This window comes from Silurus meridionalis, chromosome 11 (genome assembly GCF_014805685.1).
Source record: "Silurus meridionalis isolate SWU-2019-XX chromosome 11, ASM1480568v1, whole genome shotgun sequence".
NCBI classification, from domain to species: Eukaryota; Metazoa; Chordata; class Actinopteri; order Siluriformes; family Siluridae; genus Silurus; species Silurus meridionalis.
The window spans coordinates 6,232,982-6,247,500 of record NC_060894.1 but is presented as its reverse complement, the minus strand read 5'-3'; positions in this window follow the sequence as shown (position 1 = coordinate 6,247,500).

Sequence of the window (14,519 nt, the reverse complement as noted above, 5' to 3'; positions counted from 1 at the left end):
TCCATGTGTCCATCCATTCATCTACTTATCTGACCACCCATCCATCCTTCCACCCATTCATTCATCTATCCAGCCATTCATCCTTCTATTTATCTATCCAGTCAGTCTCCTTTACAAGTAATTAGTTGATGCATATATCTATTAATTATACCATTAAATGTTAGTAGAGTAGTTCATGTTGTAATGACTACATCATAATAAAACCAGTTACATTGTTGCTGGATGTTTTTATAGATTATGCCTAAACCCAGACTCGCGGAAAAGTCTTGTTTTTTGACCCTTTTGGTTTTCCACTGGAGCGCTCCTGTCGGCACGCGCTCCGAGTCGCCGCTTGTTCACTTCTTTTTTTCCAGCGTGTTACCGAATGAGCGCGCGCTGCCCCAGAGCTGAACTTTCCGCTGCGATTTCAACTCCAGCTCCACATCACTTACACCATGTCCCACACCGGACACGGCAGGTCTGAAGTGGAGGAAGAGGAAGCAAACGCGGCGAGGAAGACCGGCTCATCTTCATCTTCTTCCTCATCATCCTCATCATCCTCATTATACCGGAACTTGAGCTGCACAGCGGGTGTGAACACTTCCAGGATACGTTACAGGTAGGACTCTGTCTCATCCATCCATCCATCCATCCATTTATCCATCCATTAGCTGGTCAATATACAAAAAATATTTTGCAGAAATAAAGTGCAAGAGAATAAAATACAATAAAATTATTACATTAAAATATAATACAAGCAAATTAAATAACAAAAAATAAAAATAAAGGTAAAAAAGTCAAGGAAAAAATATTTTAAAAATATTACAAATTAATTTTTTACAAAAAACTTTTTTTAGCTTATTTTTTATTATTATTATTATTATTATTATTATTATTATTATTATTATTATTATTATTATTATTATTATTATTATTATTATTGTTATCATTTTATTTTATTTTTTACCATAAAATATTTTTTCACATGCCTAAACATTCCCATGCACTATTCTCTGTGTACATTAGATATTTTCAACATGAAATCTTGCATCATATTTTCATCTAAATCCAAGCAGAAGTGTGTGACAACACATTGCACGGAGCAAAATTATTTTTTCCCCTCCTTTAAAAAAAAGTAATGAAAAAGAAGTGCTTTATCTGTATTTAAAAATATATCAATATACAAATGAACGCAGAGCAACTTAATATGTAATAGCGTGTATATGAGAATTGTGTGAAAATGATGGTTATAATAAGATAATTTTCGAAAAGCTCTTCCAATAAAAGTTTTTGATCTTTTTTGATCTGAAGAACTTTTTAAAGAAGAGCTTCTGCTTCAGCATGGCATCCAATCTTCTTTACTCAGCATGTAGTCAGCAGTGTGAAAGTGTGTGTGTGTGTGTGTGAGATTTAGTTTCAGGATGTTTTATTTATCTTTGAAGAAATCTGTATTGTAAGTTAAAGTAGATTTTTCTCTCTCCATGATGGCCGTCATCAATCATCGTCTCCTTTGGTCTCCACATTGCTCACTGTGGTGTGATGTGATGTGATGTGATGTGATGTGATGAAACTCCCCCGTCACCACATCACACAGTCTTTGATGAGGCACTGAATGGCTGTTTGTAATTAAATGATTTAATCAGTGCTGGTAATTATGTCAAGTTAAAAAAATAGATGAAAGCCCTAACTGAACAGGAAGTGCACGACGAGGAAAGGAACACTGGTTCCAAACATCATATATAAATATAAACATAAGAGTTTGTGTTATAAATATAAGAACGTGTTACGCAAGTCGTGAGGGTCGAAGTCTAACATGAAGAGAAGGATCTCTACAAAATATGATGCCAGTGTGAAGCTGTAAGATGCAGAATGGCATTGTCTGTTAGCATGGACTGGTATGATCAGCCCAAATATGGCGCACACACACACACACACACACACACACACACACACACACACACACACACACTTTCTTCCTTTCCTCTATGCTGTTTTAAATCAATACCCATATTAGTAAATTAGCTATTAGTAAATGTCTATACTATCACTTTTGTGTGTGTGTGTGTGTGTGTGTGTGTGTGTGTGTGTGTGTGTGTGTGTGTGCTAGATTTTTAGAATCTCAGCACTCTGGAATTTAATTTAAGTGTGAAACAGGCAGGTGTGTGAATAAATATAATTCCAAAGCCATGAACACAACGACTATATATGCAAATGATCCAAAACACAGCTGCATGACTTGTGTTCAATCTGCCCACGTTCTCCCACACCACACCACCCCACTGCAACGCTCCCTTTACTGGCTTCCAGTAGCTACACGTATCAGATTTTAAACACTGATGCTCGCCTACAAGGCCAAAAAGGGACCAGCACCATCTTACCTCGGAGACCTCATCACATCTCGCACTGCACCACGCTGTCTGAGATCCTTCAGCACTGCTCGACTGGTACCACCTTCTCTCAGAATGAGAGGTAAGTATACCTCAAGGTTCTTCTCTGTTCTGGCACCGTGGTGGTGGAATGAACTTCCCCTAGAGGTCCGTACAGCCGAGTCCCTGGTTATCTTTAAGTGACTGTTGAAGACCTACCTCTTCCTGAAACACTTAAATTAGAACATCCAAGTTTGCTTTGTAGAATTCAAGAGTTGTACTACGTACATGTACCTTGCACAATGACAATGAAGTTAAATCTAATCTAAACTAATCCAAACTAATCTAATCTAATCTAATATATGGTCAAAGAAAGGGCACTTCTGCTTATTTACCTTTGACAGCTTTTAGTTCGGGAGTTTTCGAGTGTCTCGTTTGCAAATTTGTTCATATCATGGGAGAATCCACAGTCAGTGTGTTGAAATGAGTGGTGGCAAGTTGCTGTGTGTGTTTTAGACATGTGTGTTTAAATTTTAAAACTGTGAGAATAGACATGTTCCGAATAAAAAGTTAGGCAATGGGAAGAACTGTAGAAGGGTTTGAGTGTGTGTGTGTGTGTGTGTGTGTGTGTGTGTGTGTGTGTGTGTGTGTGTGTGTGTGTGTGTGTGCATGTGCATGTGTTGTGGGAACTGGAGGATCCTGCTCTTTAAAGGTCACCTTAGTCTTGTGGTTAGCTGAGATAAGAGATCAGGATTAGTGTGTATTTTCCTACATCTGAAAGCTATGGTGTGTGAGGGTGTGTGTGAGTGTGTGTGTGTGTGTGTGTGTTTGTGTATGTGAGAATAATCTCCACATCTAGACCTCTTACTATCAAAGTAGACGGCCTTCAAAGTGTCTGAACATGCTCTCTGGGTGGAATATGATATTCCCTTGAGAACCCATTTGTGTGAGTGTGTGTGTGTGTGTGTGTGTGTGTGTGTGTGTGTGTGTGTGTGTGTGGTGTCCTGTAGGTAAGGTCATTGTCAAGGTTGTTGTTTCGTCACCTTTGTTGTCAGAGCAGTGAATTTGCTTCACTCTGTGAACGACCTTGATGCCGAGATGACCCTAAATGAAGTGAACAAACAGCTTCTTGCTTATCGCTTATCGGGTTCCTTTGACCTTGACAATGAATGATGAAGGACAAAAAAGTCCCAGCTGGACTTCTAGGATAAGATTTCCTCCAGGAATATTTCTTTAGAAAACCCACTTTTTGATCCATTTGTTTTGGTATTGATGTCAGTTTTAGATTTAAAATTAGTAACATTATACATTATACAGCGCACCTGAATCCCCCATTCTGATTGGTCAGAAGGTCTGACAGCACCACGGACAGCAGTGCAGCTGGAAATCACACCTTTATATTCATGTGTACTCTAACAGGACAAAAAGTCCAACAGTGCTGTGGTACAAGAGAAACACATTGCTAATGCGCCGTTCCTGGAAAATCCTGCACTTTTTATTTTTTATTTTATTTTTTACTGCAGTAGCAATTTAAATTATTTTCTCTTCTTTCTTTTCTTTTTTCATTTTATATATATTACCTGTCTCATGTCTTTTTCTTTTCTTTTTTTTTCTTTTCTTTTTGCTGCTGTGACAATTTCACTTTTTTTTCTTCTTTTCTTAGACATCTTTACATGTCTGTCTTTTTTTGTATCTTTACTTTTCCTTTCTTTTCTTTTCACTTGTCTTGTCTTTTTTTTCTTTTCTTTTTTCTTTTCTTTTGCTGCTGTGACAATTTCACTTTTTTCTTCTTTTCTTAGACATCTTTACATGTCTGTCTTTTTTTGTATCTTTACTTTTCCTTTCTTTTCTTTTCACTTGTCTTGTCTTTTTTTTTTTCTTCTGTTGCAACAATGTATTTTTTTTTATTTTCTTATCTTTTCATTTCTTCTACATTAGCCATATGAGAAATAAATATTTCAAATTTCCTTTATTTTTCTTTTCTGCTCTGCTCTAAAAAACTAAACAAACAAAAAAAACTTTAGTATTAGTTGTACTGTTCTAGTTTTCCTCTGAGGGACTGATAAATGTTTATCTTATATATTTTTCCTTTTCTTCTTTTTTATTGCCTTTTTAAGACTTGAAAACTGGTTTATGAAATGATATAAATGAATTAGATACCCACTACATAGTCATAGGGTAGTGCAGTTTCAAACTGCTGAAAGCACAATGCTCCTGTGCACAAAGCTAGCTCCATGAAGACCTTGAAGACAAGATTGTTGGTTTGATGCTTGGTGTAGAAGAACTTTTTACTGCACATCATTATCTGATCTCATAAATCCACACAACCAAGTTCCAAAATCTAGTAGAAAGCCTTCACAGAAAACTGGAGTTTATTATTGCATATGTGGTTCGTTCCCAAACTGTTACCCCAAAGTTGTCTTTGGATGTTGTAGCATTCAATTTTTTCTTCACTGAAACTAGACACAAACCCATTTCAGCAATGAATTCAGGTCTTGTGCATAAAGCAAGAAATTAAAAATATCCTCCAGCAAAAGAAATGCAATGTTTAGTCTGGTTTAACCACCTGGTGCCACCAAAACAGGCAAACAGGATCCCATAATAGACAAAAGAATTAGAACACCTGACTTTTTCAGCCATATAGTATGTGGTTCTTCCTCAAACTGTTCCAACATTGGAGTCACACAAGTGGAGAGAATGTCTTCAGATGCAGTAGCATGAAATTTTCACTTCTTTTCCCCACTTTTTCCCCAAACCTGTTCCAGCATAACGATTGTCCCAGTGTAGAAAGCCAGCTCCATGAAGATATGGTGTACATGGAGAAGCTGTAAGAAACACCTGCAGCTGATGAGACATCAGTGCGCTGTTTCAGCCTGACGACACCAAAAAAGAGGAGTGAGACACCAGCCTCGGTGAGAGAGCGCCACCAAGCAGAGACGAGTGGAAGGATCGCTGAACGGCTGCTGATGTGCCGGCCGGCGAGTGGAAACTCGGGCGGGCGCTAAAGAAAGAATGTGTGTGGGTGAACCCCGGCATGGGTTCTGAAATGGAAACTCTGCTTGGTGAACTTCTGCCTGTCTCTCTTTCTTCCAGTGCGGGAAGATCTTAAGTGAACCGCTCTAAAGCTCTGACCTCAACCCCACTGAACACCTTTGAGATTAATTATATGACTGCACCCCTTTACTGTCTCACTACTATGGGTGCAATAGATCTAACCTGATTCTTGATCAGGACTCATGGTTTTATTGCTTTTTAAGTCATTTCGTAAGTATACAGAAAAGTCATGTGTTCACGAGAATGGGACGTGTTTTTTTTGCTAATCCGAAAAATGTTCCGATACGTAACTCAAAAGCCCCAATGAGATCCGAACCGTGAGTTTTGAGATCCTTGCCACTGCTGAGTACCTGAGTTTACTAAGACTCTTGTGGTGAAACGAGCACAAATCTCCACAAACACACTCTAAAATCTAGTGAAACATCTTCCCAGAAGAGTGAGTGGAGGTTACAGCCAATGGGGACTAAATATAGAATGGGTTGTCCAAAAACGTTTGTCCATATAGTGTTCATAAAGTCAAGCAGGCTTTTTTCTGCAGTATTTTTTAGCAAAATGGGGATAAAATCCAGATAAATATGGGTTGTTAGCTGTGCAATAGCATCCACTCCTGATATTTTGTTAGTTTCAGTTGCAGTGAAGTTAGTGAAGCACTCAGGCAGGAAGAAAGATCCCCTGAGCTGCAGTAATAATCGTGGGGTTACTGTGGTGAGGGGAAAGACGTGGAGGTCTGGGAAATCATCCACACAATTTTGAAAAATATATAATTATAGTAAAGCCTCAAAACATATAAAGAGCAGCTCTGCTTTACTGTTAAACTCCCGGATAGGCAACATCTCAGCACTGGAGGTCCTGTCTGAGGGAAGAACCCTGAGCACTCAGCTTTATTACACTCACACACACACACACACACACACACACACACACACACACACACACACTGCAATACATTACAGTACAGTACAGTTCATTATTTTCCAAACTCTTCAGCTATAGAACACCAAAACACCATTTAGTAAGAAACACACAAACACACACACAAAAACACAAACACATGCACACACACCCACAGAAAAACAGAAACACACATTGTGTAAAAATACAGTACAATATTTCCCATACTTATTGGTTGCTGAAAACATAAATACAGTATATATACTGTGTATATATATATATATATATATATATATATATATATATATATATATATATATATATATATATATATATATATATATTGTCAGCCTTCCAATTCATCCCAAAGGTGTTCAGTAGGGTTGCGGGTCAGAGCTCTATAGCAGGCCACTCAAGGTTTTCCACTCCATCTCATGTAAACTATATCTTCATGGAGCTGGCTTTGTGTACATGGACACTGTCATGTTGGGACAGGTAAGGGTCTCCTAGTTTAAAGTAATGGTAGATGTGTGTTCCTTCAAATCTGTGGTCACACTTTCAGGGTAAATCATGTAGAAAATGCTAGAAAAGGCAGGTGTAACAATATTTTTGCCTAAACAGTCTCTCTCTTTCTCTTTATATATATTTATATATATTCGACAGACAGACAGACAGACAGACAGACAGACAGACAGACAGACAGACAGACAGACAGATAGATAGATAGATAGATAGATAGATAGATAGATAGATAGATAGATAGAATTCAGAAAAATTATGTAGCTTTGCCACATGAGGGCAGACTTGAAGTGCGTACACACACACACACACACACACACACACACACACACACACACACACACACAGACTCAGACTCATAATTATTTATTATATATTAATAATTATACAGTAGTTTGTTAAAATATAATAAGAAGGTTAGGTATAAGAAAATATATCAATAAAAACAGACAAATAGTAAGTTTATTGTTTGCAAATCTCATAAAATCAGCTTTTATTCACACTAAACCACTGACATGTTTAGACTTTGAAAATGTAGCATTTTTAAAATAAAAATAAGACCATTTTTATATTGATGGTTGCAGAAACTGGTCTCCTCAATTCTCAGATATAAAAGAATAGGAGATGTATGACCCTGTCCCAACCTTTTTATGACGTGTTCTATATATTAAATATAAACATGTTTGAGTAGTCAGTGTGCAGCTTGTTTAGCAGTATAGATTTCCTCTAAAAATAACTCAACATACCTCCATTATTGTCAAAATACCTGGCAACAAAAGTACACCCTAAATAAACATGTCAAAACTGAGCTGCACACGTAGTTGCTGGGATCCTCTTTCACTCCACAATAATGACATCACGAAGCTGCTGGATGTTAGACACATGGCACTTCTCCACATTCCGATTCACCTTTTTAAATATGTTTTCTGCATATTACATATAAACTTTTAATATGTATTACAAGTTTTATTGTGAATAAAATGCAGGTTGATAAGATTTGTATATCAGTGCATTCTCATACTTATATTGTACACACCATATATCCAGTTCAAACCTGAACAATCAGACCTGATCAGCTGATCAGCTTCTTTTACAATTGAAGCCATAGTTCTGACTGTATATTTTATTTTTAGCCAATAATTTTTACAGGATGGTATTGCATGAAGGTATTGGATGACACACACACACACACACACACACACACACACACAGTGTGTGTGAGAGAGAGAGAGAGAGAGCGGTAGATAGATAGATAGATAGATAGATAGATAGATAGATAGATAGATAGATAGATAGATAGATAGATACCTGCATGTTCCCTTTATTTATATGCAACAGACTATATACTGTAATTAAAATAAAAATTAATTTCTGTTTTATATATATATATAAAACAGAATATATATTATACTTTAAATATAATTTAAAATTATTAGAAAAAATATTAGATTTTCTCAGGGAACAATTCTATACAAATCAAAATGTACTGTAACTCAGTTTCAGGATGTTCCCGATCTTCTTACAGCCTCGGCATCTTTGCGGAGAGCAACATTTCTAATTCTCAAATCCTCAGAGAATCTGGTGTTTAGTATGAGAGAATTGAACTCAAACCACCAAATTTTAAATACTCTTATACAAGATACACACATTTGTGTGGTCCTGTCAAGCAGACAAAAACATGAACAGCATAAATAGGACATCTCACTTTACATGACGTAAAACATCTATCATTTAGAGTGTACTCACATTTGTTGCCAGCTTTTTGACAATAATGGCTGTATGTTAAGTTATTTTTACCTGGTCATAATATGGTATGTGCTTTTTGAGCATTACATTCCACATTTAGTCCCAATTTGCTCTTATACAGTAATTCCCTCCACTCTTTTGAGAAGATGTTCCACTAGATTCTGGAGTGTACTTAGACATTTGTGTTAATCAGCCACAAATCAGAGCTCTATAGCAGGCCATTACAAATCATATACACTATATCTTCATGGAGCTTCCTTTGTGCACTGGGTCATATAGTGTATATAATGCATGTCTGTGAGTTTTTCGGCATCCCACCATTATTGATAGAAAGAAAAGAGTTGATAAAAGGAAATGTGTAATAAATGTGGTTGTTGTGGGTTTATTTGTCTGTGTGTGTGTGTGTGTGTGTGTGTGTGTGTGTGTGTGTGTGTGTGTGTGTGAATGGCAGGATGAGAATAAAAGAGCATCACTTTACTTAAAGAGGTTTTTTTTCTAAAAGAGTTTCTTTGTAATTCGGCAGCATGAGTCAGAGACATGGAGTTACACAGAACAGCATACTGAATGTCAGGGAAGTTGAAATGAACAAATTCACTCGTTATTGTTAGACTGTTTAGTGCGGCGTTGTGTAACAATCCCACGCTGTGACCTGAAGTTACTGTAAGCATATCTGTAAGTTTTATTAAACATATAAAGCCTTATAGACTTATGCATAGGTACAAGATTATTTATTTTTTATAAGATAGAAGAAGGAAAGGAAAAGAAAGGATAGATAGATAGATAGATAGATAGATAGATAGATAGATAGATAGATAGATAGATAGATAGATAGATAGATAGATAGATAGATAGATAGATAGAAAACATAATTACTTTTTGATAGATAGATGGATGGATGGATGGATGGATGGATGGATGGATGGATGGATAGATAGATAGATAGATAGATAGATAGATAGATAGATAGATAGATAGATAGATAGATAGATAGATAGATAGATAGATAAATAGATAGAAAACATTATTTATTTCTGATCGACAGACAGACAGACAGACAGACAAAAAAGGAGTTTGAGATGCAGGCCATTTTATTCACCCCGAGAATTCACCACTGCTGTCGGAGTGAACATTCCCCCAGCGCTAATGCTCAGGAGGCTCTGTGTGAACTCTATTCCACTATTAATGTCCTGCAGACTGCTCACCCCGACAGACTGTTTATTATAGCCAGAGATTTCAACCGTGCAAATCTCAAATCAGTGCACCCTAAGTTCAATCAGCATGTGGACTTTGCATGTGGACTTTGCAACGAGTTTGATTACACAAACATCCCCGGCGAATGCCGTGCGGAGCCCCGTCCCCACCTTGGCTACTTAGACCACATGTCTATGCTAATTCCAGCATACAGACCGCTAGTCAGACTGGTCAGCGCTATTATGTGTTTTGTGTATCTGTCCGTCACTGGCTGGGACAACTTATTTTAGTCTCTAGCTCTGTGTTCTGTATGTAGATCTATGTGTGATTAGCTTTAAATTGATGGATCGAGCGCTAAATGAGTGTGGTCTGGCGCAAAATAGGTCGGACTAGTGCATACAGGACTAACAAGGTCTAGCTCCAAATGGACAAGTCTAGCTCCAAATGGACAAGTCTAGCTCCAAATGGACAGGTCTAAGCATAATTCGCTCCAAATCAGGTTACATACGGGATTGGTTAGGGTTAGTCAACTGAGACATGCTAGTGACGGGTCGGTAATGAACGATTCGTTCATTTTGAACGAATCTTTAATGTGACTCAGAAGAACGAGTCGTCTCAAAAAGTGATTTGTTCATTTTCTACTGGACGCACATGAGCAAAGCATCCCAAAATCAACGTAGATCATGTACAGGAAACAGAATTGAGTAGTTCATCTCATGAGTCCTCTGGTCCAAGTCGTTCGTTATTTTATCACTTGACTCCCATTTACACTATGCAGATATATATACACAAATATATTATCAAAAATGTAACTTTTTTTTTTCATTTATGATCAAAGCAACGAAATAATCTAAATGACAAAAAAACAGATGTTAAATAATCCGATCTTCCCATCACTAAGACAAGCTAGCACTTTAGATCTTACCCCACCTATTGTAAATAGCTGCAATGGAGTGTTTCTGTCTCCTCATTAAAACATTTTTGAAAGCTTTTAAGTATATAATTAACCACTTGCAGGACCATAACCATCAACAAAGTGTGTTACAACACATCAGTACATGAATACTATAATTTATGACATTTGAATTGTTGTCTATTGTTTGTAATGCACAAAAAAATGGGAAAATATGTAAATATGAACCGATTCCCAGTAGAATAATGAGTCTGGCTTTTATCCCTGGGGGACACACACCTCTCTCAGGGACAGTAATGGCATTTCAATTTATTTAATATCACAATACACTATGAAATGCTTCCACAAGCGAGAAGAAGTCTGTACGTCTCTGTGTGTCTCAGTACAGCTGGACAGCAGTACAGTACACATTCCTGACAGTGCTGTGCTCGTGATGGTTACTAAATACGATTTAGAGCAGCAGCAAGATTTATAAGTGGGACAGTTCTATAAAACCCCGCCCTAGACTTCAATCACTACGTCGGCCGTTCCTTTCGAATGTCACAAAGTGCTGACAATATGGGCTCCTATAAATGTTCCTTCACGTTGTCTAATCCGCACAAGTGTCGTACACATCCCTGTGAATAAGTAAATTTGCTGTTACTATAGAAACCATCCACAAAAAATGAATGTTCATTTCACATGATGAAATATGACATTGAGAGAAAAAAAACATTATTGAATATTCTTGCAATAAATGCTGCTTTAATGAAATGTCAGTCATAGTTACTCTCAGGAAGCTCATGGGGGATTGGACTGGAGTAGCATGTTCATAACAAGCAGGTAGAAATGTGTGTGTGTGTGTGTGTGTGTGTGTGTGTGTGTGTGTGTGTGTGTGTGAGGGTGGGTGGGTGGTTGGGTTGTTGTGTGTGTGTGTGTTAGGCTGAATTAACTTTAAATGCCAAATGTATGAAAAGAAAAATGCAGGCAAAAAGAATAATTAAAACACAAGAGAAAAAGGCTACAGCATGAAGAAATGAACAATGGAGGAAAACCATAATGAAAAAAAACAGTTGGTGGAGGTTGGGGAATAGATAGAGGGCAATGCATCAAGAAATGAAATTAACATATAAATTAATGAATAAATGAATGAATCAATAATTAATATGAAGAATAATAGGATTATTATTGATGGCAGTAGTAGTAAGAATAAAAATGTATAATTAAGATAAAATAGTAATAATAAATTGGGTTAAAGCAATAAAAAAAAGAAAAAACAGCAGTGGCAGTGATAGAATGTAATATTCATAAAATTAAAAAAGGAAAATAAATACCAGGATGTCGGCAAATCAACCATTAGGGTCGCACAAGCCAGTATCACAAATGTCACAAATCAGAAATTCATACCTCCACAGGTATCGTTAGCCAACAGGGTACCAGTGGAAATTGGGCTACTGCTGGTCGAATGAGGAGAAGGAGAGGAGGAAGACATTTACAGAGACAGCAGGGATATGAGAAGTGTAGAAGGGTGGAGGTTAGGGTTGGTACTTTAAATATTGGTACTATGACTGGTAAAGGGAGAGAGGTGGCTGATATGATGGAGAGGAGAAAGGTGGATATGTTGTGTGTTCAGGAGACCAAGTGGAAAGGGAGTAAGGCCAGGAACATTTAAGGTGGGTTTAAACTGTTCTATCATGGTGTGGATAGAAAGAGAAATGGTGTAGGGGTGATTTTGAAGGAAGAGTACAGTAAGAGTGTAGTGAAGGTGAAGAGAGTTTCTGAGGAGTGATGAACGTGAAGCTGGAAGTTGAAGGGGTGATGATAAATGTCATCAATGTCACCTATGCTCCACAAGTTGGCTGTGAGATGGAGGAGAAGGAAAAATTCTGCCGTGAGTTGGATGAAGTGGTAGAAGGTGTACCTAGGAATGAAAGATTGGTAATTAGAGCTGACATCAATGGGCATGTAGGTGAAGGGAACAGAGGTGATGAGGAGGTGATGGGTAGGTATGGCCTTAGGGTGAGGAGTGTGGAAGGAAAGCTGGTGTTAGATTTTGCTAAAAGGATGGAGAATCATAGGGTGACCTATAAGAGTGGAGGATGGTGCACACAGGTAGACTATGTACTATGAAGGAGATGCAACCTGAAAGAGATTTTCAGACTATAAGGTGTTGGCAGGGGACAGTGTAGCTAGACAGCATCGGATGGTGGTCTGTAGGATGGTTTTGGAGGCGAAGAAGAAAAGGAGGAGAGTGAGGACTGAAAGAAGAATAAGATGGTGGAAACTGAAGGAGGAAGAGTGTACTGTGAGGTTCAGGGAAGAGGTCAGACAGTGGCTTGGTGGTGGTGAAGAGGTGCTGGATGATTGGGCAACTACTGCAGGAGTGATGAGGGAGGCAGCTAGAAAAGTACTTGGTGTGACATCTGGAAATAGAAAGCAAGACAAGGAGACATGGTGGTGGAATAAGGAAGTGCAGGAGAGCATAAGGAGAAAGAGGTTGGCAAAACAGAAGTGGGATAGACAGAGTGATGAGAAAAGTAGGCAGGAGTACAAGGAGATGCGGCAGCAGGTAAAACAGGATGTGGCGAAAGCCAAGGAAAAGGCATATGAGGAGCTGTATGAGAGGTTGGACACTAAGGAAGGAGAAAAGGATTTGTACCGATTGGCCAGGCAGAGGGACCGAGCTGGGAAGGATGTACTGCAAGTTAGAGCAATAAAGGATGGAGAGGAAATGTGTTGACTAGTGAGGAGAGTGTGTTGAGAAGGTGGAGGGAGTATTTTGAGCAGCTGATGAATGAGGAAAATCAGAGAGAGAAGGTTGGATGATGTGGAGTTGGTGAAGCAGGATGTAGATAGGATTAGTAAGGAGGAAGTGAGAGCAGCGATTAAGAGGATGAAGAGTGGAAAGTCGGTTGGACCAGATGACATACCGTAGAAGCGTGAGATGTTTAGGAGAGATGGCAGTGGGTTTTTAACCAGATTGTTTAACAGGATTTTGGAAGGTGAGAAGATGCCTGAGGAATGGAGAAGAAGTGTGCTGGTACCGATCTTTAAGCATAAGGAGATGTGCAGACCTGCAGTAACTACAGGGGAATTAAGTTGATCAGTCACACCATGAAGTTATGGGAAAGAGTAGTGGAAGCCAGGCTGAGAGAAGAGGTGACCATCTGTGAGCAACAGTATGGTTTCATGCTGAGGAAGAGCACCACAGATGCCTTATTTGCTTTGAGGATGTTGATGGAGAAGTATAGAGAAGGACAGAAGGAATTGCATTGTGTATTTGTGGATTTAGAGAAAGCATACGACAGAGTGCCAAGAGAGGAGTTGTGGTATGGTATGAGGAAGTCAGGTGTGTCAGAAAAGTATGTGAGGGTGGTGCAGGACATGTATGAGGACAGTGTGACGGCAGTGAAGTGTGCAGTAGGTACAACAGACTGGTTCAGGGTGAAGGTTGGACTGCATCAAGGATCAGCCCTGAGCCCTTTCCTGTTCGCAGTGGTGATGGACAGGTTGAAGGACGAGGTCAGACAGGAGTCTCCTGGACTATGATGTTTGGATGATATTGTGATTTGTGGTGAGAGTAGGGAGCAGGTTGAGAAGAGCCTGGAGAGGTGGAGATATGCGCTGGAGAGAAGGGGAATGAAAGTCAGTAGGAGTAAGACAGAGTACATGTGTGTGAATGGGAGGGAGGGCAGTGGAGTGATGTGGTTGCAGGGAGAAGAGGTGGAGAAGGTGGAGGAGTTCAGGTACCTGGGGTCAACGGTGCAAAGTAATAGAGAGTGTGTTAGAGAAGTAAAGAAAAGAGTGCAGGCAGGGTGGAGTGGGTGGAGAAGAGTGGCAGGAGTGATTTGTGATAGTAGGGTATCTGCAAGAATGAAAGG